The sequence below is a fragment of the Protopterus annectens genome, chromosome 17.part0, assembly GCF_019279795.1.
Source record: "Protopterus annectens isolate FY-2018-M chromosome 17.part0, PAN1.0, whole genome shotgun sequence".
NCBI classification, from domain to species: domain Eukaryota; kingdom Metazoa; phylum Chordata; order Ceratodontiformes; family Protopteridae; genus Protopterus; species Protopterus annectens.
This window is the reverse complement of record NC_056751.1, coordinates 601,477,335-601,503,616: the sequence shown is the minus strand read 5'-3', so window position 1 is coordinate 601,503,616 and position 26,282 is coordinate 601,477,335. Positions and strand designations below refer to the sequence as shown.

Here is a 26,282-nt window from a genome sequence, read left to right as displayed (position 1 = left end):
TTATTGATTTGTGAGGATCTTAGGAAGCCTAGCCTTACATTATGATGGTAGTTTCAGCCTTTATATTTTGAATATGAGTAATCCAGAGAAAGGCCAAACAAGGACATGCTGAGACATTTACATGTTGCTCCTCTTTAAGAGGGACAGACATGCTCAACAGGGTAGTTGGATGGGAGGTTGCCACATCCATTTGTCCAAATTAACTTTGAATACGGTTCTTTGCTGCAAATGTACAACAGGTCTGAGACAATAAGGTCTGATGAGGCTCTATATACAAAGGCACAAGGCACCCTCTCAAATGGCTGTATGACAATTAAAAGAGTGTCAAGGCTTTGAGATGGTCTGCATCGTTTTTATTATTTAGGCCCTTGATGATTTTTTTAGTGAGAAAGCGTGGTCATTCCAGTTGTGACAAGTGACTGAACAGGTACATAATGAGACTGGCATTATATTCAATGACTGGCCTAATGACTGCCAAGTAGAATGGAATGATTACAACCCTGGATCTGGACACAATATCTTTCACTGTAAGCTCTGCAATGAAAACGAATTTCCTCACAACAGTAGATTCATGCTGACCAAAGGACAGATCACTATCAGTAAAAGTTCCCAAGATCCCTCATTAAGAGAATCACTTTTCAAGGGGTTACTGTCAGCATGATATAAACAAGGAGAGTCATACTTGTCAAAGGATACAGTTATACACTTTTTGGAATTTAGTTTGTCTCTAGTTTTGACACCAGCTATGGTCAGACCCTCTTGGAGGATCTTTGTATTCTCTTGGGAGATTATAATGGAACCAAGTTTGCAGTCCTCTGCAAACTTGGGCAGACACAAAACCTTCACATTAACATTGACCTCTGAAAAGTAAAAGCCAAAGAAGAATGTCTCACGCACTGAAGCCTAGGGCACATTACTAGTGATAGGCTGTTTGGAGGCGGTAGAACCATCTATCCTAACTTATTGGATTTATTTGTGAGCCAATCTGATACTGAACAAGTTACATAGGGATTAACAGTTAGCTGGAAGAGTTTATCTATGATGCCTGAGTTTGGAATGGCATTGAAAGTCTTTGTCAGGTATAAATAACTGATGGGAGGGCAGTAAGTCTGCCTTGTTTGGCCCTCAACCACTGTTTCAAGTAACGTTTTCAAACGGTGCTCAGTAGAATGTCAGCATTACAGCTCTGCTTCTACTGCCTCTCAGCCTGGGGATACAACCCATCTCTCTGACAACTACTGCAACTGCCCTCTCACCTCACACTCCTTGTGGTCCAGTTTAAGTGGGATCAAGTACACTTAGATCTTTGCCAAGATCTGTTGCCATGATTTCCACTCCACCCCTGCAAAATTAATTTGTTTAGGCATAAAGTTAGTATTTTGCATTTGTCATGCAACAAAGCTCATCCGGATACCTTTCTTTCCTAATTGGTCAGACGTCCCAAATCTTTCCTTATATTCCTTCCTCCTATATTGTACTGCTGCAGCAGTGTTTCCATCACAAGGAGGAGGAGAATAGTACAGTTTTGTACCTACCATAAATGTAGATGTTCGAGTGTACACCCTGCTGCAGTCATCACACTTGGGTTATCTTGTCGTCAGGCGGTCCCGTAGTCGGCCTGAATTCCAAAGTCGGTTGCTGTCGCTTCTTCCTTGACGTCAGTGCGCCAGGGGTATGTATGATGCATCCAACACAATTTTCTTCAGTTTTTCTTGCCACAGATGTCAGGTGCCCCCAAAAAGGTGGCCAGTAATTAGTACCAATCTAAGAAATTTAGCACAAACACAGCATCCCTCCAGCTATAAGCAAATACATCAGAAAGGTATTGTAAAGATTTAGTTAGTCAGAGGGGATGGAGGGAGGGTAACCTGGACTGCAGCAGGGTGTACACTCGAACATCTACATTTATGGTAGGTACAAAACTGTACTATGTTCATCGTGTTACCCTGCTGCAGTCATCACACTTGGGTAGAATCCCAAAGCTAAGGATGGGAGGAGGAGTCAAAGAGGGTTAGAGGAGGCTAGAAGGCCCTGCAGAACTGCAGTGGCGAAACCAACTCTAGTCTTAGAGTAAAGTGGTAAGTGGTAGCATTTGGTGAAGGTGTGTACTGAACTCCAAGTTGCAGCTTCCAAAATATCCTTGGTTGGCACCCCCCTGAGGAAGGCTGTAGATGTAGCTGCTGCCCTGGTAGAATGGGGCCTTATGGTAGCAGGAACTGGTTTTCCATGATGGGTATAGCAAAAACAAATGCAATGTCCTATCCATTTGGAAATGGTCTGTTTTGATATAGCCCTCCCTTGTGAAGCTGCAGCATAGGATACAAAGAGCTGGTCAGATTTTCTGAAAACCTTAGTTTTATCCAAGTAGTAACAAAGTTGCCTGTGAATGTCCAAGGAATGCAGGAGTCTTTCTCCTTTGTTCTGTGGATTTGGATTTGGAAAGAAGGTGGTTAAGTGGATGGTTTGATTTAAAGCCACACTGGATACCACCTTAGGCATGAAGGAAGGATTAGCTCGTAGAGAAACTCTTGTCTTGATGGAAAATGAGGAAAGGTTCCACTGCCATTAGTGCCTGAAGCTCTGAGACTCTTCTGGCTGAAGTTATTGCTAGCAGCAGGGCAGTCTTCAATGATATAAACTTTAGCTCAGCAGAGAAAGCTGGTTCAAAGGGAGGTAGCGTAAGTTTTTCCAGAACAAAGTTGAGGTCCCAGGTTGGTGTAGGTGCTCTCCTGGGGGGGGCCTAATGTTTTTTGCCCCTCTGAGGAACTGCCTTAGAAATGGATGTGAAAATAAGGGTGGATCCGTGTTGTAGAGGGCTGAAATAGCTGAGGCGTGGATTTTAATAGATGAAAAAGAAAGTCCTTTGTGCAACATCTCAGTTAAATACTGTAGAATCTGAGGCATGTGAGGCTGAAGGGTATTTTGGCCTTTAGCTTGGTTCCAGGCGCAAAACCTTTTCCATTTGTCCGAGTAGGCCTTCCTGGTGCTGGGCCTCCTAGCTTCCAGAATAACATCCATAACTGCTTGAGGAAGAGGAGCTGGCTGGATGCTTAGGTGATTTGCCATGCAGCCAAATTTAAGGTTTTAAGCTGGCTGTGTAGAATCTGATTGTCTTGCTGCGTGAGCAAATGGGCAATTTGTGGTAAAATCCAAGGTGGGCCCTGGGCCATATTCCTTAATAGTGGGTACCAGTGCTGGCGTGGCCAGTCTGGGGCTATGAGTATCATTCATGGTCTCTCCTTTCTGACTTTTAGAAGCACCTTTGACAGAAGGGGCAATGGAGGGAAGGCATATACTGTCAGGTTTTTCCAACTGAATGAGAGTGCGTCCACTTTTCAAGCTTGATGGTGAAGTGTCCTTGTACAAAATTTGGTTAGCCGATAGTTTTGGGGGCTGGCAAAAAGATCTATGTCTGGGTGGTCCCATTTTTGAGTTATCATTGCAAATACTTGTGGATCCAGTTTCCACTCGTGGGAATCCATGATGTTTCTGCTGAGGTCGTCTGCCAATGTGTTCTTTTTTCCTGGCGGGAATTGAGCTTGTAGCTGAACTTGGTAAGCCAGTGCTGTGTTCCACAAGGTCATTGCTTGTCTGCATAGAGGGTAGGATTGTGTACCCCCTTGTTTGTTTATGTACCACATTACTGTGGTGTTGTCCGTCCTTATTGTAAGCTGTCCTGGATGCAAGAGGTTCTTGAAGGCTGTCAGAGCATTCTGTACAGCTAGCATCTTTTTTTGATTGATGTGCAGATTCCTTTGATCTGCAGTCCATATGCCTTGAACGCACTGTCCTGCCATGTGTGCCCCCCCCAGGCATAGTCTGATGCATCTGTTGTCATAGTTTGCCAGGCTGGGGGCAAGGTGAAAGGCTGACCCTTGTTGAGGTGACATGCCTGTGACCACCTTAGAAACTCTTGCTGAAGGCAGGGAATGAGAGATATCATTGTGTCCAAGCTGTGGCTGTGTCAAGACCATACGCTTTTTAGGTACCACTGTAATTTCCTCATATGCAGCTTTGCAAATGGTATTAGTAGTATGCAAGATGCCATGAAGCCCAAGGCCTGCAGAATTTTTCTTGCAGGGAGTTGGGTCTTTGTTGCCATTATTTTGAAATATTGAGTCAGTTGTAGTTGTTTGTCTGGTGTCAGATAAGCCTTCCGGGCAGTTGTATTCAAGCTGGCACCCAGGAATGTAATATTTTGTGAGGGTACTAGTTTTGATTTCTTTTTGTTTACTGTGTACCCTAGGCAACTTAGAAGATGTTTGACAAAAGCCAGATGTTGTAAGAGGATGTCCTTGCTTTCTGCTTGGATGAGGCAGTCGTCCAGGTATGGGTATATTTGAATACCTCTGTCTGCAGTATGCAATTACTGGTGCCAGGCATTTTGTGAAAACCCTGGGCGCAGTGGATAAGCCAAAGGGCAGTGCAGAGAATTGGTAATGGGTTGAACCTGCAATGAAACGGAGGCATCTTCTGCAATTTTGTCTGATAGGGACATGCAGGTATGCCTCCTTGAGGTCCAACGTTACTAGCCATGCTTTGTTGCCCAACATGGGAAGAAGCTGCTGTAGTGTTAGCATCTTGAATTTGGGTACTTGTAAGAAGGTGTTTAGAATTGAAAGGTCCAGAATTGGTCTCCAGGCATTGTCCTTTCTGGGGATTAAAAAGAGTCTTGAGTAAAATCCTTGGCCTTGCTCCCGTGTAGGTACCAGTTGAATGGCTCTCATGTCCATGAGAGCTGTAATTTGTTTTTGTGCCTCTGCCCATTGATTTTGTGGCAGGTTTGGCATTCCTCTTTTCGTTGGCAAGGTGTGGAAATGGAATCTGTATCCTTGTGAAATTATGTCTAGGACCCATTTGTCCTTTGTGACGATGTGCCAGTTGTCTGAAAAAAGTGCTAATTTTCCTCCCAAGGGATCTGCCAAGAGAGTCTTGCTTGGCCATATGTGGTTTAAGTCATTGAGTTTGCCTTCTAGTAGTTTGGGGCCTGTCTTCTCCTCCCTTCTGTGTTGCAGTGCCCCATTGTCGAGGTTTGTAGTGGGTTTGTGGTTGTTCTCTGCCTCTTGGACATCTGTATTTACCCGTCTGAGGTCTGTCAGTAGCTGAAAAGGACCAATTTTTTGTTGGCCAATTTCTGCTAAAGCGAGGGGGGCTGAACCTGCAGAAAATCTTTGACCGTCTGCATAGATTTTGCCTTATCCTCCATTTTCTTTAAGACTTCTTCTGCTTTAACTCCAAATAGGACATCCTGCTGTAAGGGAGCATCTAGAAGCTTTGCTTTAACATGATCAGGCAGAGTTTGTTCCTTTAACCAAGCATGCCTACGTATAACAGACCCAGTAACAGCTGCTCTACAGGAAGCCTCCAAAGAATCAAATCCACATTGTAAAGTATGTTTGCCCACCTGTTCTGCTGCATGCAACAGATCCTGCATTTCTTTCAATTCAGACTGTTGAGAGAGTGTGCTCATTTTTTGTCTTATTTGAGGCATTAGAAATTGCTGGTATTTTAGCATGTGAAATTGACAATTTAGTGCTCTCATAGCTAGAGTGGCTGAGGTGTAAACCTTTTTCCCCCACCTGTCTAGTGCTCTGGAGTCCCTTTCAGAGGGTACAGGATTTTTCGCCATAGAAGCCTTAGCCCCTTTGGGACCCTGGAAGATAGTCTCTGGATCAGCAAGAGGGCTTTTATAAAGGAATTTGTGGGAGTCAGGCACTCTATAATATCTGTCTGGTTTGGCTGGAGCAGGAGGCAGAGAATCTGGATTTAAACTAGATTCTAAGTAAACATCATCCACAATGTCTAAAACTGGGGGGATAGCAAGAGGTCTGTGCTGGGGGAGTAAAAGAAACTCTCTGAGCCTTTTCTTTGAGTCAGAGTAGTCCTGACCTTCCCAGTGAAAATGTTCCCTCATAGTGTGTAAAGTTTCCCCAAAGGAGTAGTCTTCAGGGGAGAAGCTGAGGGAATGGAATCCTCAGCATCAGAATCTTCATAAGGGGGAAAGGAGTAATCTTGGTCCTCAGAGGAGCCTAAGGAAATGGACACTTGATCAGAGGAGGCATAATCTTCCTCTTGTCTAGGCCTTTTGTCGGGGGGGGGGGGGGGGGTTGGGTACCCCTGATTAAAGAGATCAAATCTTCAGCCATTTTAAGCATCTGTTTCTTAGGCATGGGGCCTTGAAATGGAGACTGAAGTGCAGTATTTTTTGGTTTAATAGGAGTCTTAAGCTTAGGATACGCTTTTATAGTGAGCATCGTCGGTCTGAAGACACCTTCAGAAACCGAAGGTGTTTCTGCAGCACCGACATTTCTTTCCGCAATGTCGTCGGTAGGGGCTAAAGAAAATGGCTGCGTCGGCCTAGCACTCTCCGCCAAAGGCTCAGAAGCGGTCTTGGGTTCCAATTCTGCGGTAGCCAGGGGCTGCGTAGGAGCCTCACTGAAAACCGGAGACCGGCCCAGCCGAGGCCTCCGAGTCTGGCTTGGGTCTAGGCTGCCTGTCCTTATCCTTGCGTTTTATGTGCACACCGTTAGTCGGTTGCTCCGACGGCATTGTGTAGTTAAATTTTCTACCAAAGTAGTTTCGTGCGAAATCAAAGCGTCTTTTTATAGTACGCTTATTGAACCTAGCACAAAAGTGACAACCAGTGACGTCGTGGTCTGGGCCTAGGCAAGGTATACAATAAGAATGAAAATCCTTATGAGGTATTTGTTTCCCACAAGAGATACAATTGTTAACTTTTTCTGACATCGGTCTGAGGCAAGAAAAGTTTCCCCAATGGGGTACTTAGCTTTACTGAAGACTTCGGATCTGAAATTCGACTTTGAAAATCTCAGGAGTCGGCCAACCGGCACTTGCGAACTGCTTCTGCTTCGGGCACCGTGCGGCAAGAAAGACTGGAGAAAATGGCATCGGATGCATCATATATACCCCTGGCGCACTGACGTCAGGGAAGAAGCGACAGCAACCAACGCCGGACCAAGACTTTGGAATTCAGGCCGACTGCGGGACCGCCTGACGACAAGATAACCTAAGTGTGATGACTGCAGCAGGGTAAGACGATGAACATCTTACATTTCCTCAGAAGTGTGCTTGAATGTGAAAAATAAAGGACAAAGAACTGACCTTTCCATTAATGACTTCCCTTATTCTGATCTTTTCCCACTCACCATGGCCCTCTGTGTAACACTTTTCAAACAATCCAGTCCCATCAGCCTTAAGACAACTTTCACAAACCCAGTAATTTTATTAACAATAAATACAGAACTGAGTCAAAAACCATGGGGAAGGCCATTACTACCAATAATCCCATGTCATGTTCTCCTGTAGCTCAGTCATAAAAAAGTACAGTTTTGTACCTACCATAAATGTAGATGTTCGAGGATCCACATTGCTGCAGTCCTAACACTTGGGTAGTCCGCTGTCCCAGTCGGCCCGAATATCAAAGTATATGGCTGACGCCGGTCAAGGCACATTAGTCTGACGTCAGAACGTCAGGGTACAAATGCGCATGACCGACGTCATATCCTCAGTCTTTTCTTGCCCCAGATGTCAGAAGACCCTAAAAAGATAAGGCTAAAACCAAAAAACACCACACACTCCTGCACCAAATATATATACAATATATACAAATTTACAAGAGTATAACCTCACCCACACAACCACCCCTAAACACAGAGGGGAAGGAGGGAGGGTAAATTGGACTGCAGCAATGTGGATCCTCGAACATCTACATTTATGGTAGGTACAAAACTGTACTATGTTCTTCATACCACATTGCTGCAGTCCTAACACTTGGGTAGAATCCCAAAGCAGAGGTAAGGGAGGCTGGCAAATCATAAGGAAGCAGGAGCTGACAACATGCCCTGCAAAATAGCCGTGGCAAAACCAGCCCTTAGAGTAGAGAGGAAGGTGGTAATGCTTAGAGAAAGTATGCACTGAACTCCAAGTAGCTGCCTCCAAAATATCCTTAGTTGCCACCCCCCTTAGAAATGCTGTAGAAGTGGCAGTAGCCCTAGTGGAATGAGGCCTAATCCCAGCTGGAATCTCCTTGCCATGATGGGAATAACAAAATGCAATGCAAAACCCAATCCACTTAGAAATAGTTTGTTTTGACACAGGCTTGCCCTGAGAACTCAAAGCAAAAGAAACAACTGCTGAGACTGCCTAAAATCCTTAGTCCTGCTTAAATAATAACGCAACTGCCTGTGTACATCTAAAGTGTGCAAAATCTTTTCCCCCTTATTTTGGGGATCTGCATAAAAGGTAGGCAAATGAATAGTTTGGTTTAAAGCCACACTAGAAACCACTTTAGGCATAAAGGAAGGATTAGTATGTAAAGATACCCTATCCTTATGAAAAATCAGGAAAGGCTCAACCGCCATAAGGGCCTGCAATTCAGACACCCTTCTTGCAGATGTAATGGCTAACAAAAAGCAGTCTTCCATGACAAATATTTCAATTCAGCAGTAGCTGCAGGCTCAAAAGGTTGTAGAGTGAGTTTCTCCAACACAAAATTGAGGTCCCAAGCAGGAGTAGGAGCTCTACGTGGGTCTTATATTCTTTGCCCTCTAAGAAATTGCTTGAACAAAGGATGAGAAAACAATGGTGGGTCACAATCATAGTGAGCTGAAATTGCTGCAGCATGAATCTTAATGGAAGAGAAAGACAAACCTTTGTCCAATAACTCAGTAAGATATTGAAGAGCCACACTCAAATTCGGCTCAGAAACATCCAAATCCTTTGCTGCACACCAAAATAAAAATCTCTTCCATTTTCCTGCTACACTTTCCTTGTACTAGGTCTTCTGGCTTCCATAATCACATTCAAAACTTGTTGAGGAAGCTGAGACCTGCTATGGTTCAAAACAGAATATGCCAAGCTGTTAGATGAAGAGAGTGAAGCTTGACATTGAGCAGATGCCCGTCCTTCTGAGACAATAGGTGTGGAATCAAAGGTAAGGGCCATGGAGGCTTCCTTACCAGACTCCTCAGCAATGGGTACCAGTGCTGCCGAGGCCAATCCGGAGCTATTAAAATCATCCTTGGCTTGTCTTGTCTGACCTTTAGAAGTACCTTTGGGAGGAGAGGCAGAGGTGGAAAGGCATACACATGAAGATTTTTCCAACTGAAAGAAAGAGCATCCACTTTCCAGGCTGTGTGATGAAACCTTTTCGTGCAAAACTTTGGCAGCTGGTGGTTTAGTGGAGAAGCGAACAGATCTATGTCTGGAGTTCCCCATGACACTGTCAATGTCTGAAATACATGAAGATCCAGTTTCCACTCGTGGGGATCCATGATTTGCCTGCTTAACACATCTGCTAAGGAGTTCTGTGCTCCTGGCAGAAACCTTGCTTGAAGATTCAGCTGCAAGCTTAACGCAGTCTCCCACAAAATCATTGCTTGCCTGCATAGAGGATAAGAATGTGTTCCCCCTTGTTTGTTGATGTACCACATGACAGTTGTGTTGTCTGTTAGAATCAACACCTGCCCTGGAAGAAGTAAATCCTTGAAAGCCAGTAATGCAAACTGGACTGCTAACATCTCCTTAATGTTGATATGTAGATGCTGCAGTCTGGCAGGCCACTTGTCTTGTATCCACTTTCCATTCAGATGAGCTCCCCAAGCTGTGTCTGAGGCATCTGTCGTTAGAATCTGACTCGCCTCTGGCCGGGTCACAGAGAGTCCCTTGTTTAGGTGACATTCCTGAGCCCACCACAAAAATTCCTTTTGAATGCAAGGTATTATTTGAATGACAGTGTCCAAATCCTGGCAGTGCTGTGTCCATACATTTTTGAGATACCATTGTAGCTTCCTCATATGCAGTTTGGCATTGGGAAGTACCAGAATACAAGATGCCATGAACCCTAAGGCTTGAAGGACTGTCCTTGCAGTCAGCCCGGACTGATGAGATAGTTGATGGAAGTAAAGAGAAAGATTCTTTTGTTTGTCCGGGGTTAAAAGGCCATCTGGGTTGCTGTATTCAGTCTCACACCCAGAAAGCACATGTCTTGAGAGGGTACTAGACTGGACTTTATTTCGCTCACAGAATACCCTAGGCATCTTAGCACTGCTATCACATATTCCAAATGCTGAAGAAGCACGTCCCTTCCTTGAGCCAGAATCAGGCAATCATCCAAATAAGGATAGATTTGTATTCCTTTTAGCCTGAAGAAAGCTATCACTGGAGCCAGAACCTTTGTGAATACTCTGGGCAGTAGATAAGCCAAAGGGCAATGCAGAGAACTGATAATGAGAATTCCCAGCTCGAAAACGCAGATACTTCCTGCAAATTAGTCTGATAGGAACATGAAGGTAAGCTTCCTTGAGATCCAAAGTTACCATCCAGTGATCTTTGCCCAGCAGAGGTAAAAGCTGTTGTAACGTCAACATTTTGAACTTGGGAATGTCCAGATAAGTGTTGAGGATAGACAGATCCAAAATTGGTCTCCACGTGTTCCCCTTTTTGGTACTAGGAACAGGCGAGAATAAAATCCTAGGCCCCTTTCTGGCACAGGAACCGGCTGAATGGCCCCTATTTGGAGCAACAGAGAAATTTGCTTGTGAGCCTCTTTCCTTTGTTGAGGAGGAATGTCTGGCATGCCTTTGAAAGGAGGCAAGGTATGGAAATAAAACCTGTAACCGTGGTGAATGATATCCAATACCCATCTGTCTTGGGTAATTAAACTCCAGTTTTCTTTGAAAAGTGCCAACCTTCCTCCCAAAGGTGCTGCCAGCCGAGAAGATTCTGGCAGCTGAAAAGGCAGGTTATTGTGTCTGTTTACGAAAGGACTGACCCCTGCCCTCACCAGAAGACTGAGCAGGTGAACTCCCTGTTCTAGGCCTAAAAGAACCTTGAGCTCTGCCTCTACCACGCCTAGACCTACCCCTAGACTGGGAATCATAAGCAGGATATGTCCACCCCTTGGTAGGCCAATTTCTACTAAACTTGGAGGCTGAACCTGCAAAAATCTTTAACAGTCTGCACAGACTTAGCATTGTCTTCCATTTTCTCTACAACTGCTTCCACAGGAACCAAACAACACATCAGATTGTAAAGGAGCATCTAAAATCCTTGTTTTCACATGCTCAGCTAAATTCTGATCCCTCAACCAGGCGTGCCTGCGAAGAACCGAACCAGTGGCAGCCACCCTTGAAGAGGCCTGCACAGCATCAAAACCACATTGCAAAGAATGCTTACCCACCTGTTCAGAAACATGAACTAAATCCTGCAACTCTTTACACTCAATACCTTCCGCCAAAGCATCTACCTTAGACTTTAATTGTGAAAGGAGATAATTTTGGTATTTCAACATGTGAAACTGGCAATTCAAAGCTCTCATGGCCAAAGTGGAAGAAGTATACACTTTCTTTCCCCATCTATCCAAAGCCCTAGCCTCTTTATCTGGAGGAACAGGATTTTTAACAACAGAAGCCTTAACACCTTTAGGCCCCTGTGAAACAGTTTCTGGGTCTGCCCTAGGACTCTTAAAAGATACTTATGAGCTTCAGGCACCCTATAATATCTATCCGGTTTAACTGGAGCAGGAGGCAAAGAGTCAGGGTTCAGAGAAGCCTCTGCAAAAACATCCTCTACCACATCTAGAACAGGAGGTATAGCTAAAGGCCTATGCTGGGGTAGAAACAAAAATTCCTAAGCCTTTTCCTGGAATCAGAGAAATCCTGACCTTCCCATTTAAAATGCTCCCTCATGGAATGAAGAGTCTCTGAAAATGAAAAATCCTCAGGAGGAGAAGCAGAAGGAGTAGAATCATCTACATCAGAATCAGAGTAAGGGGAATACTCCTGCAAGTCTTCAGCCGAAGACTCAGAAGCATCCGAACACTGCTCAAAACTCCCAAGCTCAGGTTCCACCCTAGGCCTCTTATCAGGAGGGGGCATAGAACCTCTAATCATTGTAATCAAATCTTCTGCCATCTTAAGCATATGCTTCTTAGGTACAGACCCTGAAGAACTAGGGGTAACTCCTGAAACAAAACCTGGCCTGCCCCTGGGAGAAGCCTTGGAAACAGCAGGGGAGGGCCTAACCACCTTAGGAAGGGAGGGAAGAACAGCCACCTGAGAAGCCCCTTCCGCCTGGCCTACCTCCTGAGAGGTCACATCTTGCAGTAATAAAGGCTCTCCTGGGATTCCAAAGAAATTTCTGGCTGAACCCTGGCTCCACCGAGCCCTCTAAAGAACCGGCGTCCGGGACGGACGGTTCTTCCAGCCTAGGCTTTGCTGTTTTGTCCTTGCGCTTTTTGAAGCGGGCCGGAGCATCCGACGGCATTTTATAATTACACCGCTTCCCAAAACTAACCTGGCACAATCTAATCTTCTCTTTATAGTGCGTTTGTTAAATCTAGCACAAGAGCGACAGCCAACAACGTCGTGCTCAGGCCCTAGGCAAGGTATACACAAGGTATGGTAATCCCTATGAGGTATCTGTTTCCCACAAGAAATACAGTTATTCACTTTTTCTGACATCCGGTAAAATACTGAGGCAAGAAAAAAACAAAATAATCCCCAACGGGGTACTTAGCCAATTTGGATTCGGTCTGAAACTCCGACTTCGGAAAATCTCAGAACGCCAACCTGCACTTGCAAAACTGCTTCTGCATCGGACCATGCGGCAAAAAAGACTGAGGATATGACGTCGGTCATGCGCATTTGTACCCTGACGTTCTGACGTCAGACTAATGCGCCTTGACCGGCGTCAGCCATATACTTTGATATTCGGGCCGACTGGGACAGCGGACTACCCAAGTGTTAGGACTGCAGCAATGTGGTATGAAGAACATCATGGATTTGATCTGATTGTCAAGTCCTTCTGGCTACGAAACCATGTTGGATATTATCCATTAAAAAATCAGTGAACATTTCCCTATAGTAAGTTAGGTTAACAGGACTTGTAAATTCCATGATTCCTCTTCATCTCCCCTGCGAAACAGTATCACACTAATTTTCCAGCCCTTAAGCCCATCTGTACTGACCAATGATTTGTTGATCTCCATAAGGAGACTTGACAGCTCACTGGAGAGGTTCATGTGACCTTCAAAGGAAGCCCATCTGGTCTCTGCACCTTATTCACCCTTAGTACAGTCCCTTCTTCTCTAGTGCTAGCCTTGTGTTCCCCCACTGCTGTTCTTATTATATCCTACACGTTTGTTTGTTTACTTATTTATTTTATTTAACATTTGTTGACCAGGAAAGTCTGAATAGGAGAGAGCCTATTTTCGGTGAAGGCTCTGCAAGAAACCCTCCAAAGGCATGTCTTCAATCCATCTCCTTTGTGAATACTGGAGCAAAGAACTCAGTGAATACCTTTGCTATTTCCCATCTTCAGTATCTTCCTCCCATCCAGGCTCGTCCTGGTCAGGTTTGTCACTATTCAATCCCACTGCTAGATACCCAAGAGAGTTTAAATTCTCTTTCTTGATTCCCTCTGCCAACTCCCACATTGGTCTTCTCCTATTTTCCAACAAATGGTCTATCTCCCCCATGTCTTCTGACCATCCAGCTCTCACCTCTATGATTGTACTCAACCCACTGGTTCCCTGCTTACATGGCAAGCCACAAATGTAGACTGGCTAGTATAAGGGCATTAAGCAGCCATCTGATGAATTTTTAATTTCTTCTTCTTCTTCGATTAGCTTCACCCTTTTCCCTGGTGGCTTATATATGGTTTACCAGGCGTGCTGCGCTTTCCCCAGCACATGTGCACTTCAGCACAGAACACAGCTTGGTATATGCAAGCACATATACTTGAACATTATACCACATACTGCACTCCTTTTTCACGAAAACATGCTGGCAATGCAGCAGTCAAGACTGCCTCCTTCCTCCAAAGATGGATAAGCCAAAATCAGAGACTCACATTCTATCACAAAAGTCAACACTGGTCTGTCTGGACTGCAGTGAGGGTCTTGCCCCAATACACATTCGAGATGCGTCCTCTTTCTCCATTCCTGAAGCTTCCTTAAAGACATGTCCTAAATCCGAAGCATTACATCTCTGACCAATTCTCAAAGCTTATTTACTTCTTCAGTCTTCCAGACTCATCTCCAACCTCTCCTCACACACAGCAAAATTTCATTCTCCTAAAATTTTATATTATGCTAGCCTCTGCATTTCCACCCAACATCCCAACCTTAAATCACACAGTAACATGATCACTGTTCATTAATAGCATCATCACCTAGACATCCCTTACTCCTTCTGACATGGTTTGAACTACACCCAGACTTCAATCCTCTCTAGTTAAGTTCTGCACCAGGTGGAAGAACCCCTCAAAGTCCAAGACCACAAACACCGTCCTACTCCCACTTTAACCTCTAGCTCAAACTCTCAGTCTGCTCCTGGCAAATTCAGATTCCTTAGAGTATAACTCAGATTCTTTCTATTCCACTGTTGTGTTACATAAACCAATTCTATAAGCCTCTTCTCTTGTAATGGCTTGGGGCCAAAGCACTGTATCATTCCATTAGCACTCCCTTTAAACTACCTAATCTATCATGGTACTTATCCTAGATTCTGACCATGGCTGCTAACTCAACCACTTTATGGGGTTCAGTTCCTCCTCCTCCTCCTTCAGATCTCCTCTCATACCAACAATACTACTCTTGAGACAGTTGCCAAAATATAATGCTGTTTGATGATGTAATTTTTTTCTGACAACATATTTAAGAGTTTTAAAACTTCCATGTTATGTCAGAAAGCAAATCTTGTACTACTACTTGTGATGACAAGAGGAGATAAAATGCAAACTTTGTAGCAGGAGAGAAGCTGGTCTTTGTTAAATGCAACAAGAAAAAAAAAAGGGGCAGTTTAAGGTTTACCAGAGACAGATGCCAGCAGAGTGCACTGAGTAAAGGAAAAGTGAATCCTCCAAGTAAACCTATTCATGCTGCATTCTGAAGACCAGTCACTCAAATGGCCCATCCCTTACTTTAACTTCAAATGCTCCCATCGTTAATCTAACTTGTTCTCGCAAATATTCACAGTCACTGCAAGATATTATGAATACCCTTCTAAACCTAATTAAACTTCAAATACACCCCCACTCGTATCATACCCACTAGCTGCAAAATAAAATACAACTTGTGTGAAGTCTGAATGGCAAAGTTCACTTTGACTAATCCTTTTGTTTTACATCGTTTTAACATCTTCAATTTCTATCCATATATTATGCATAATATGTCTAAAAAAGACAAGTTAGCACTAAAGTGTAACCATTTACATGCCCTCTGCAAAATGTAAAACTACATTTTGAGACTGGTACTGCCAGAATGAAAATGTGTGAACACACCTATCAAATCACTACAATTTACGAGGAAAATTATTTAAAAATGATGTTAAGCTATAACGTATTTGTGAATATTACTGTAGGTCATCTCTAGAATGCGATATGCATAACAAAGAGTAAAGGAAAAAAGTTAAAAAGTGGGTGAAAAAATAGTTATAGCTTTTGTAGCAGCAGTCAGTCTGAGTGCAGTAACGGTCCAACGTGCAAAGGCCAAGAATTCCTCTGAATGGAATGACAGTGAGTTGGGAGAATAAGCTTCCTTACAGTTGATACACATAGACCTAGAAGACCTGGTAGAAAATGCAAAAACTGGAAATACTGACTTCTAGTTAGAGAAATCCATACCGGCAGCTAATAAGCAGTATAGGGATGTTAAACTCAACTTTCCACTACAATGTTCTGCAGGACATGGAGGCAGAAAAAAAAAAAAAGGAAAAACTGGAAGCTGTAAAAACATGCCTGAAGGCAACTGACAACCAACCAAAAAGAGGATAAGGCTACAAGAAAGAACATCTCATTTAACGCCCTACTAGAGAGAGAAGAGCCAGTTAATGTGATAAATAAACTTTGTGTCAGGAGTCCTGTTTATTATTTATGTTTACCAGGATGCTCCTACTGAGCAACTAAGTCCTTTTTTCAGTGAAGGCCTGGGTAGAAAGACTCCAATACAAAATAATTACAAGTTACAATGAAACATATTAGGAAAATTGCAATAATAAAGCAGACATACTCTGCAGGTTCATAAAGTAATGAAGTATGAAAAGTAAGAAAGTTAAAAAAAACAGTGTTACAAGTATAACATAGTCGTGAACTATAATTACAAAGTTAAGCAACCCCCACCAAAGGACGAATCACAATACCAGTAGATTGCCAGCCACCCAGTATTACTGCTGCACAGGTTAAAACAGCACTGCCCAAGGCCAAGAATACAGCTTCTATGGGATGTGACAATATCCCTGGCTATGCTCTGCATGAACTACAGAGTGAACTGGCACCTCACCAGTGTGCCCTGTTCAATCACAGCCTTACCTCAGGCTTTGTCCCTACCGAATGGCGCACTGCTACAGTCATCCCTCTCCACAAAGGAGGAGCGACTACAGACCCTGGGAACTATTGCCCCTTTAGCCTGACAAGTCTGACATGCAAAACTATGGAACACATCATCATGGACATAATAAACAAGGATAGAGGAGATCTCCAAACTCTGGATCCCACACAGTTTGGTTTTGTAAAGCCTAGATCATGCTTGCTCAATCTGGTTGACTTCTTTGAGTCAGTCACCAGAGGTGTGGATGAAGGCAAGCTGGTTCATACAGCCTACCTTGATCTGGCCAAGGCCTTTGATACCATTCCCCATTCAGGAATCAAAGAAAAACTCACTAAGCTAGGCATCAACCCATATATTACTAGGTGGGTTGCAAACTGGCTCACAAACAAAACCCACAGTGTGAAAGTAGTTGACTCCAAGTCAGACTGCCAACCCAGTCACGAGTGGAGTCCGACAGGGTTCGGTCCTGGGACCTCTCCTGTTTGGATTCTACTTCTCTGAAGTTCAGGCCAACACAAAGGGGCTCTGGCTGACAAAGTTCGCAGACAATTGCAAGTTGGGAGCCATAATTAACTCCCCAAGTGATGCAGACATCCTACAGAAAGGCCTCACTGAGACCAACGACTGGTGTCAGAACCACAGCCTTAAGCTCAATGCCAAAAAATGGGTAGTCATCCCCTTTGGGAAAACCCAGTTCCCATGAATTACCACACTGATGGTAGTCCACTGAACACGGAAGGCGTTATAAGAGATCTGGGAACACAGGTTGACAGCAACCTCTCTTTTGACCACCACATTGCCACTGTGGTCAGAAAGTACTTCTATGTGGCACATCTCATTACTAATGGTGTTGCATCCAGGCAGAAAGAGGTGATTGTCTCCCTCTACTCTTCCCTCATTAGGCTAATCAAATACAATGCCCCATTTCGCATGTACCTCACTAAACAACTGGAGAGACTGCAAAAGTACCTCACAAAGAGGATCCTGGGCCTTAAATACTTGTCCTATATAGACAGCTTCAAAAAACTCCAACTATTCTCTGTCTTATATCACCCACTTAGAGGCGATCTCTGCTCGACTTACAAAGCCATGTCTAACCCAGCTCTGTTAGAAATGCGACATCTAAAGAAATCACAATCCCTCCGCACTACGTGCTCCAGAGACCTCAACTTCATTACCACAATCAACAGAACAAGCTGGAGGGACTGGTTCATAACCCAGAAACTGCCCATGCTATGGAATAGATTTCCCATACATGTCAAGCGGAGCACCTCACTGGCCCTCTTCAAGAGAAATCTTGATGAGTGGATGAGAAATAGAAAATTCACCCAGGGGATCACTCCAGTGGCTCTACTCGACAGAGGCACTGGGAACTAAGGTCGGGTGGCAAGATGCCAGGGTAATCCTGTGGGCTAGGCTTGTAAAGGCTCCAGGGCCATTAGCCTAGTACACACCTATGAACCTATACAGATCAGTAGCAGGTGAAACACTGTGAAAAAGAATACAGTATGCTTAAAGCATGGTGAATATGAATAGTTAAAATAGATGGAAGAGAAAAAAAATAATTTTTGTGATGAGAAAGGAGAAATGATGAAGGATAAATAGTACAGTACGCTAAAGGTGGTAGAACATACAAGAGAAAGGTAAGAGGCTGATAAAATGACAGAAAGATATAAAGACATAAAAGGAGAATAACAGATAGAGGACAGCATATTAAGCTGAGGAAGGAGAGGTTTAGAAAAGTAATTTTGATTATACATTACTACATATTCCAAGGGATGATTAAATAATGGCATGTTAGCTTAATAGGTACCATAAAAAGGTCTTTGGTGAACAAAAATAATACCTGGACACCAGCTAACCTTGGAATTTTCAGAAACTATCCTGAGGTGAACTTTCTGCTATTAAGGGATAACCTGGCAAAATGTCAAGCCCCCATAAACCCTGAGAACACAGCTGCCTATTCAGAACTGTTCACAGAAACACTATAAGAAAGTGTTAACAGCTACGAAAAAAGAGGCAGGTGTACCCACGCAGAAGTAGTGCAGAACTGACTCAAAAAGCAAGCCATCCTGGTGGAATCACAAAATCAAAAACGTACAACAGAAGGAAGAAAATCATGGCAAAGATTATGAGGTGCGGCACCCACCAAGATAAAAGAACTCATAAAAAATTAAACAAACTCAGAGGACAAATAAGGTCTACCAAAGCCAACTCTGAGGTAAATTTGGCCACCCAGGCCAAGGACAACTACAAAGCATTCTTTAGCTATGTCCGGAACCTCAAAGGCAATTTACAAATGTGTGCAGAGCTCAATGTAAATGGAGCCACCTATACTGAGCCAGAAGATATAACAAACCTTGTTGTTGTTGTTTGTCTTTTGGCTTTTTCCCAGTAAAGGGTCGCCACAGTGGAACTCCGGTCCGCTAATGACTGTCAGTAGATTTTTACAAAATGCTGAGGTGCCAGCTTGACGCCCAACCTTCAACGAAGGTATGCCCATTTACGCACGCATGTCTTTCGAATGCTACCCAACCGCGGGGAGGACATGCAGACTCCACACAGAAGGCACTCCCAAGCCAAGCATCGAATGGGAGAACCTCCATTCAGCTCCAACTTTACCACCCCCCCAACCTTCCCTTAATAAATGCCATCAAATACAACTCCCACTCCTACCACTAGAGAACAGGTCTTTAATGCCTTCAGGTCTATAGACAGGGAAGCCCTCAGAGCAGCAGAGCAAATCTGAACAAGGCAGTGAAGGAAGCAAAATGTGCCTATGGTAGAAAGTTCCAGAGCTACTTCTCTGAACAAAAAGACCTCAGGTGCCTATGGCAAGGTGATCAGTCCACAACTGTCTACAGACCCCTATCTTCGCAATGAGGACAACAAGAAATTCCTAAATAAGATGAACGTCTACTTCAGTAGATTTGTGGAAGGGAACAGAGCAACAGTGAAGAAAATGCCCAACGTAAAGAGAAGATGCTCACCCTCAACCCAGCTGATGTCCTGAGGACACTTCGCAAAGTTAACCAGAGAAAAGCAGTTGGGCCTGACACAGTACAGTTGTGTACACTTACCATAAATGTAGATGTTCGAGTGTATTCACTGTTGCAGTCATCATATTTGGGTTATCTGCTTGCAGTAGACCTCAGTCAGCCTGATTATCAAAGTCTTGGGTCCTGCAACGGTTGCTGTCTCATCTTCTGTGACGTCAGGTAGTCAGGGGCATACAGCATGCAGCTGACATTATTACATCAGTTTTTCTTGCCCCAGACGTCAGGTGTCCGTTGGGTGGGCATTCGAAAGACATGCGTAAATGGGTGTGCCATCGCTGAAGGTTGAAAGTCGAGCTGGCACCTAGGCGTTCGTGAAAATCTACTGCCAATCATTAGCGGACCGGAGTTCCACTGTGGCGACCCCTAACCGGGAAAAGCCGAAAGACAACAACAACATATACACAAGGTAACACCTCCAACAAAAAAGCAAACACACTAAAAAGCTTTTAAGCATAGTAAAGGAGAGTAAAGGTATAGCCAAAAGAAGTCAGGGGGCTGAAGGGAGGGTAACCAGGACTGCACAGTGAGTACAATCGAACATCTACATTTATGGTAAGTGTACACAACTGTACTACGTACTTCATGTTTCACTGCTGCAGTCATTACATTCGGGTAGATTCCCAAAGCTAAGGATGGGAGGAGGCATTTAGATAGCATTAGGACCAGCTATAAAGCCCTGCAAGACTGCAATGACAAAACCAGCTCTGGATTTAGAGAAAATTGTTAAATGGTAATGCTTGGTGAAAGTATGTACAGAACTCCAGGTAGCAGCTTCTAGGATGTCCCTGGCAGGTACACTTCTGAGAAAGGCTATAGAGGCAGATGCAGCCCTGGTTGAATGGGGTCTAAATCCCCTGTGGGATAGGTTTTTCGTGGTGCTTATAGCAGAAATGAAGGCAATGGCCTATCCATTTAGAAATGGTTTGCTTTGAAATAGCCTTTCCCTCTGCCCCTGCAGCAAATGCCACCAGCAGTTTTTCAGATTTCCTTTGAGGTTTGGTCCAAATAAAATCTAAGTTGCCTGTGCACATCTAAGGAGTGCAGTATCCTTTCCTCTTTGTTCTGAGGATTAGAAAAGAAGGTTGGCAAATGAATGGACTGATTAAGAGCCACAATGGATACCACCTTGGGCATGAAGGAGGGATTGGTCCTGAGACACCCCCTGTCCGCATAAGGGCCTGTAGTTCAGATACCCTTCTTGCTAAAATAATTGCTAAATGGAAGGCTGTTTTTCAAGAAAGAAATTTTAACTCTGCACTTGCAGCTGGCTCAAAAGGAGGAAGAGTGAGTTTTTCCAATACAAAGTTAAGGTCCCAGGCTGGAGTTGGGGCTCTCCAGGGTGGTCTTAAGTTTTTGGCCCCTCTGAGGAACTGCTTGAGCAGTGGATGTGAGAAGAGGGGTGGTTCTGTGTCGTAATGAGCTGAAATGGCTGAGGCGTGAATTTTGATTGAGGAAAAAGAAAGGCCCTTGTGAAGCATCTCAGTTAAGTATTGAAGAATCTGAGGTAAATTGGGCGCTGCTATGCCCATCCCCTGAGTTTAGTTCCAGGCACAGAATCTTTTCCATTTTTCAGCATAAGATTTTCTAGTACTAGGCCTCCTTGTCTCCAAAATGACACCCAACACTTGTTTACTGAGGAATGGTAATGGAGAGATTAGGAAATTAGCCAGGCTGCCAGGGTCAGAGTTTGAAGCTGAGGGTGCAGAATCTGGCTCTCCTGCTGTGACAGCAGAGTAGGGGTCTAAGGCATGTGCCATGGAGCCAGCAGTGACAAACTGCGCAAGAGGGGGTGCCAGTGTTGGCATAGCCAGTCTGGTGCAATCAGTATCGTCCTTGGTTTGCCCTGTTTGATCTTTAGTAGTACTTTGGACAGAAGAGGCAGAGGAGGAAAGGCATAAACGGATAGATTTTTCCAGCTGAAGAACAGAGCATCCACTTTCCAAGCTTGTTTGTGAGAGTCCTTGTGCAGAATCTGTCCAATTGGTATTTCGGGGGGAGGGGGGGCAAACAGGTCTATATCTGGGCTCCCCCATTTGTTTATCAACATGTTGAATATTTTTGGGTCCAGTTTCCACTCGTGTGGGTTCATGAGATTTCTGCTGAGTTCGTCTGCCAGTGTATTTAGTTTTCCTGGCAGGAACTGAGCCTGTAGATGCACTTGGTAGCTGAAGGCTGTGTTCCAGAGAGTCATGGCTAGTCTGCAGAGGGGGTAGGAATGGGTACCCCCCCTGCTTGTTTATGTACCACATAACAGTGGTGTTGTCCATCCTTACCATTAAGTGTCCTGGAAGAATGTGGTCCTTGAAGGATGTCACAGCATTCCGTACAGCTAACATTTCTTTTTGATTGATATGCAGGTGCATTTGACTTGGGTTCCATTTGCCCTGAATGCACTTCCCGACCAGGTGAGCCCCCCACATGCATAGTCTGATGCGTCTGTTGTAAGGGTTTGGGGCGGCAGGGGGTAGAGTGAATGGTAGTCCCTTCTTCTGGTGACAGGCCTCTGCCCACCAAAGGAACTCTAGCTGTAGGCAAGGTATGACAGGGATCATTGCTTCTAGATCCTTAGAATGTTGACACCACAGGATTTTTAGATACCATTGTACTTTCCTCATATGCAGTCTTGCATATGGAATTAGTAGAATGCAGGAGGCCATGAACCCCAAGGCTTGCAGTATTTGCCTTGCAGATAGCAGGGTTTTTGAGGCCATTAGTTTGAAGTTGTCAAATGAATTTGTTTCTATGGCATAAGGAAAGCCATCTGGGAAGTTGTGTTCAAGCTTGCTCCCAGGAATATAATTTGTTGAGAAGGTACAAGATGTGATTTCTTTTCGTTTATGGTGTACCCCAGACAAGTTAGCACCTTTTGTGCAAATGCCAGATGATTCAAAATTATGTCCTGGCTTTCTGCCTGAATTAGACAATCGTCTAGGTATGGGTATATTTGAATGTTTCTTTGTCTGCAAAATGCAATGACTGGAGCTAGGCACTTTGTGAATACCCTGGGCGCAGTAGATAAGACAAAGGGCAGTGCAGAGAACCGATAGTGCATGTATAGCCTGCTTTAAAGCGTAGTTATCTTCTGCAAGATTCCCTGATTGGGATGCGCAGGTAGGCTTCTTTTAAATCCAGTGTTGCCAACCATGCATCTTTGCCTAGCACAAGAAGTAACTGGTGAAGAGTTAGCATCATGAATTTTGAAATCACCAAAAAGGTGTTTAAAACAGAAAGGTCCAGGAGAGGACGCAAAGAGTTGTCTTTTCTGGGTACCAGGAAAAGTTTTGAGTAGAAACCTTGTCTCTTTTACTCTTCTAGTACAGTTTGAATAGCCCCCATGCTTAAGAGAGAGAGTACTTGCTTTTGAGCCTATGCCCATGATTTGTGGGTAGATCTGGCCAACCGTTTGGGGTTGGTAATGTGTGGAAATGAAACCTGTATCCTTGGGAAACTACATTTAAAACCCATATGTCCTGGGTAATGAGTTCCCAGATTTTTGCCTCCAGAGCAATCTTTCCCCCTAAAGAAGCAGTCAGTTGAGAAGTGCTTGGAAGTTTTAAGGTTGTCATTGACACAGTTTACCATAGGGGGGAGTCTTACAACTCCCTGATTTGGAAGTGGGAGCCCCCCACTGTTTAGTCCCGTGCATACACTAGGACTGAAGCCTGGGTGTTCTGCTGGCTCTGGGTTTGGACTGAGAAGGTCTGGAAGAGGCAGGAAAAGACCAATTCTTAGAGGGCCAATGCCTACTAAATCTTGGAGGTTGTACTTGTAGGAAATCTTTTAACAGTTTGCATAGATTTACCTTTTTCCTCCATCTTTTTAAGAACAACTTCTGCTTTGTTGCCAAACAGGCAGTCCTGATTTAAGGGAGCATCCAGCAATTTAGCTTTAACATGATCTGGAAAAGATTGCTCCTTAAGCCAAGCATGACTTCTAAGTACAGATCCCGTGACAGCAGCCCTGCAAGATGCCTCTAGTGAATCAAAACCACATTGCAAAGTATGCTTTCCAACCTGTTCAGCAGAATGCATTAAATGCATTAAATCCTTATTTTCAGCACAGTCAGGAATCAACATAATTTTCTGTTTAAGCAATCCAATGATATGCTGCTGATACTTCAACATATGAAACTAGCAGTTTAAGGCCCTAATGGCCAAAGTTGCAGAAGTGTATACTTTCTTACCCCATCTATTCAGCGCCCTGGAGTCTCTATCAGAGGGGGTAGGATTTTTGGCAGTAGTAGCCTTGATGCCCTTGGGTCCCTGTGAAATGGTCTCAGGATCTGCAGTAGGATTTTTAAAAAGGAACTTGTGAGAGTCAGGAACCCTGTAATATCTATCAGGCTTTCTGGGAGCAGGAGGGAGAGAGTCAGGGGCCAAGCTAGATTCAGAAAAAGCATCATCAACTATGTCTAGTACAGGAGGGATAGCTAAAGGCCTGTGCTGGGGCAGGAGTAAAAATCCCTAAGCCTCTTTTTAGAATCGGAGTAGTCCTGGCTTTCCCAGCGAAAATGCTCCCTAACAGTATGCAGGTTTTCGCAAAAAAAAAAAATCCTCTGGGGAGGGAAGTAGAGGGAATAGAGTCCTCTGCATCATAATCCTCATAGGTAGATATGGGTAAATCCTGGTCCTCAGAGGAAACAGACATTTCAGAACCTTGGTCAGAAGTATCATAAGCAAATTCAGTCCTAGGTCTCTTAGAGGGGGAAGGCTGGTTTCCCCTGATTAAAGCAATAAGGTCTTCAGCCATTCATATCAACTGTTTTTTAGGCATAAAGGCCTGACCATGCGGTCTGGGCGTCGGATTTCTAGGCACAGTTTGACTTTTAGGCTTAAAGAAGAAGATGGCGTTGGTTTAATATGCAAGTCAATAGGCCTGAATACATCCTCAGAAGCCGGTGCCTGCACAGCGGCTCCAGACCCATCCAAGGCAGAGACATCCGCAGGTTCCACAGCTGAAGCGTCTCGTGGCATACCGGACTCCGAATGGGTCTAAGTAGAGGCCTGCGAATCTGAAGTAGTGGGTATCAGGGGCTGCGAAAGCGCCTCACTGAGTATCGGCAAACTGGCGACTGGCTTAGGGGAAGCGTCTTCGGCAGCTTTGAACCTAGGCAGCCTGTCTCAGTCTTTATCTTTGCGTTTTTCCAGAATGTCAGTAGTCGGATGGATTACCAAAGACATACCTGGATAATTGAGCGAGTACCAAAATATTTAGAAGCGTAAATATACAGATGATGAATAGTTTGTTGCTTAAATAAGGCACAAAACCAGCCGCGAGGTACGTCATGGTTAGGGCCTAGGCAAGAAATACAGTACAAATGAAAATCTTTGAAGTATTTTCTTTCCACAAGAAATACAATTAATGCCTTTACTCACATCGGTTTAGAGCAAGACAAAAATTTCCCCAACGGGGTACTTAGCTTTAGTTGAAGACTTCTTTTCTGAAACTCAAAAATGAAAATTTCAGGAGTCGGCCGATCAGCACCTGCGAACTGCTTCTGCTTTGGGCACCGCATGGCAAGAAAGATTGATGTAATGGCGTCAGCTGCATGCTTTATAGTCCTGACTACCTGACGTCACGGAAGATGAGACAGCAACGGACGCAAGACCCAAGACTTTGCAAATCAGGCCGACTGAGGGCTACTGCAAGCAGATAACCCAAATGTGATGACTGCAACAGTGAAACACGAAGAACATCATCTTAGAGTCTGAGCTTAGGGACTGCACAGACCAACTGACATCTTCAATAACTCTGACTCAGCAAATATTTCTGAAATGCATCAAGGACACGACAATCATTCCATTACCAAAGAAGTCTTCACCATCTTGCATAAACAACTACCACCCTGTAGCCCTCACCTCCACAGTGATGAAGTACTTTGAAAGGTTGGTCATGGATGTCATAATATCTGGGCTGCCTGCTGATCTTGACCCTCTGTAGTTTGCTTACTGAGCAAACTGCTCTACGGCAGATGCCATCTCTCTAACACTCCATCTATTGCTGGAACACCTTGAGAAGAAAAAAGTACAGTTGTGTACACTTACCATAAACGTAGATGTTCGAGTCTATTCACTGTTGCAGTCATTACATTTGGGTTACCTGCCTGCAGGTAACCCTCAGCTGGCCTGAATATCAAATTCTTGGATTCCTGCATCTGATGTTGTCTCTTCTTCCATGACGTCAGGTCGTCAGGGGTATAAAACATGCAGCTGACGCCATTACATCAGTTTTTCTTGCCCCAGATGTCAGGTGCCCCCATAATGGGAAGCAATTATATGTTAGGTTACACCTCCAACAATAAGCCAATACACCAGAAAGCTTAAATACACCAAATAAGAAGGAAGGTAGAGCCAAGAGAAGTCAGGGGGCTGGAGGGAGGATAAACAAGACTGCAACAGTGAATACACTCGAACATCTACACTTATGGTAAGTGTACACAACTGTACTATGTTCTCCATGTTTCACTGTTGCAGTCATTACATTTGGGTTGATTCCCAAAGCTAAGAAGGGAGGAGGAATTTAGAGAGCATTAGGACCAGCTATTAAGCCCTGCAAGACTGCAGTGGCAAAACCATACCTTCATAGGTTGATACTAGGCTATCGTCCCTAGGGCCTATAAAAACCTAGCCAAAACAATTCCCCGGCTATTTCTTCCCACACTATTTACTTCCCTGGAACCCTGTCTTACAGGGTGACTGATGCGATCTCCGGGGTGAATTTCCTTTCTCCCATTCAATTGTCAAGGTTCCTTCTGAAGAGGGGCAAAGAGGCGCTCTGCTTGACATGTATTAGCAGTCTATTCCAGAGTCTGGGGAGTCTCTGGGTCAGGAACCTATCCCTCCAGCATGTTTTGTTTACTGTGATGACAAGGTTTA

General features: G+C 44.2%; 1 protein-coding gene across 1 annotated transcript in view; it reads right to left on the bottom strand.

Annotated features, from left to right (window-relative positions):
- The window catches only part of PPP6R1 (protein phosphatase 6 regulatory subunit 1), a 3,522,349-nt gene that overhangs the window by 1,985,740 nt on the left and 1,510,327 nt on the right, over positions 1 to 26,282 (bottom strand). The gene's annotated exons all lie outside the window — the stretch shown is intronic.